Source organism: Notothenia coriiceps, unplaced genomic scaffold (assembly GCF_000735185.1).
Source record: "Notothenia coriiceps isolate Sejong01 unplaced genomic scaffold, NC01 NC01_scaffold00005557, whole genome shotgun sequence".
NCBI lineage: Eukaryota > Metazoa > Chordata > Actinopteri > Perciformes > Nototheniidae > Notothenia > Notothenia coriiceps.
This window is the reverse complement of record NW_011338258.1, coordinates 110026-112808: the sequence shown is the minus strand read 5'-3', so window position 1 is coordinate 112808 and position 2783 is coordinate 110026.

The following is a 2783-nucleotide window of genomic DNA, read 5'->3' as shown; positions in this document are numbered from 1 at the left end:
GCGACTGTGTGCCACACCCGGGTGCGCACCAATCCCCCAGGAAGTGCGACGGACTCTGTTCCCAAAATTCGTAGTGTCCAAACAGCGGTACTACAAGTCCATGACGTCACCCAGAATAAAAGCAGAATCAAGATTTATTTTCTCTCTCCATTCATTCTAGTGAGCCGAGTGAGCGCTCGGGGGGCGGGGCTTAAGGGGCGCATGCTCTGTGACTGCACATACGGGTTCTTCTGCTCTGAAAAGTTGGGCCATTATGCCTTCATGCGCCAATGAGCAGCTCTCATAGGAAAGAACAAGACCCCGCCTCCGACGCTGTATCCAGTTCTTATTATACAGCCATGGTGCCCACGGACTCTGATCCAGAACATGGATCCAGCCCATAGATAGACTGTATATAAAAAATCCAGCCCTGCTCCTCCTGATGTACTCTGGGAAATGTGATTTCAGGTCACGTGGGCTGGGTGAAAAAAAAAGAGAGTCGAGTTTATTCAATGGTTTTACATGCGGGGTTACATGCGGGGTTACAAGGATAACATGTTTTGTCTTTGGCTATGCTCAGTCATTTTTTCATTTTACATTATCTCTAAGTTAAATCTCTTATGATATTCTTCATGCTTGCAATGCTGGAGCTCATTAATGTTCCTTTGCTCACAGTTCCCCATCAGCAACACTATCAACATGCCATTCTTCTTTAGCGGTTTTTCTGACTGATGGCTTAGTTATGATGATGATTTAACATAGGTATAATGTTAATTTAAAATGTCATTGAGTACATCTGAAGATAGAAGGCATTACCCCCGGGTGTTGTACCTGAGGCCCCCACATGTAACACCAAGGCTTAGACCTCTAGGCCATATATATATATATATAGTCAAAGTATGAATGCCCATAGTATCTGTTGCTGTGATGTTTTTTGGAGTGAATTCGTATCTTAAGCACACAATGAGCGCATATTTTACACAATGCTGCTGGCTATGCTGTTTCACTTGGTAGCCTTGTATTCTGTGGATACGATTATTTATTTAGTTTATGTGTCTTTAAAAACATTTTTGAGTTGCTATAATATTTTCTTTCACTTCCTCTGACAAGTCCCACATTTATTTGGAAATGGCAAAGAGGAACACAGTGACAGAGCCCTTCTCTCTTTGAGCAGATCAACACATGCTAAATACATATTTTAAAAGTTTAAAGCTTCCCCCATCCAAGTAATGAACCGGCCCGATCCTGCTTAGCTTCCAACCCCATTGTGGTTTAATCCATCTCCAGTCTCTCACACTTTGGTTCCCACATCAGTTAATGTATTAGTTTTTTTAAGTCTAGAAACAAAATACTATTATGGCAGATTATTAAGCATTGAAACTGTAATGGAGTTTGTCTGGATGTATTTGGCGCAAGAAGGACACTTCACTTCAGAGCCCTCGAGAGCCAGATGTAAACGTTTATTAGCTTAAAACATTGTATTGTTCAGTTGATAAAACTATGTATATAGACTGCAGGGCCGGAACACACAACCTTCCTACTGCGAGACGACCACACTAACTCACAGCCACAGCAGAGCTATTGTTTGTAGGTCAGAAATTATAAGACTCATAGCCGCCATTTCATAATTGAGCTAACCGTTTGGATGGATTTCGGCGTTTGTAAAAGATTTGGCAGAATAATACAAATGAACACAGGTGGAATAATGTGTAGTAATTTCCTCTGACAAGTTTCAACACATACATGTCTTACAGCTGATGAAACACTGACGAAGTGTTGCAAAACCCAACTCAGTATTCCCGCTTCTTTAGTTCCCAGTTGAAATATTGTGATATCGTTTGTGATCCTTGACTGTTGAGTTTTTAATTAGATTTGTCCGGGTGGCTTTAGCTCGATGGGTACATAGATGTCTACCAACCTGAAGGTCAATGGTTCGATACCCATAAGCTCTTGCAAACTCCGTCTCATATCTTATGGAAATAATGAGGCTGTGGTTATTGTGGTAAAAACAGAAGTTGGGTAAAGTTAGAAAGAAACAGATGTGGATGACTGTAAACAAGTGTGTCTTCAACAATATCTTCTCACTTCTTCTGAAAAGTGGCCTTTCATCTCTAACTCCAACCCAATATACAGTACATAGAAGCCCAGCCGGTAAAAGTAACAGCACAGAGCACACAGAGTTGCAAAATGGAAATACTTAAGTAAAGTACAAATACCTCAAAGGTGTATGTGTATGTGCAGAACGCAGCTGCACGTCTTCTCACTGACCATAAAAAGCGTGACCACATCACCCCAATTCTGGCCTCACTACACTGGCTTCCAATTCGGTTCCGAATTGATTTTAAACTCCTTTTATTTGTTTTTAAAGAACTAAACGGGCTGGCTCCGGCCTATATAGTCGAACTCCTCCATCGCTACACTCCAGCCAGAGCTTTAAGGTCGGCTGACCAGCTGTTGCTGATAGTGCCCAAGACCAGGCTCAAAACCTGAGGGCACAGAGCATTCGCAGCAGCTGGCCCCAGGCTCTGGAACACTCTGCCCCTCCATGTGAGGTCGGCCCAGACAATAGGGTTTTTTAAATCCTCACTAAAGACTCACTTCTTCTCTCTGGCCTTCTAGTCAGAGCGGAGCACGACTCCTGACATTTCCCTGTGTGTGATTTTTTATTTGTGCTGTTGTATTTGTTGTAAAGTGTTTTTATTGTAAAGTATTTTTATTGTATGTACAGCACTTTGGCTCGACCAAAAATCGTTTTAAAAATGTGCTATATAAATAAAACTTGATTTGATTGATTTGATTTATAA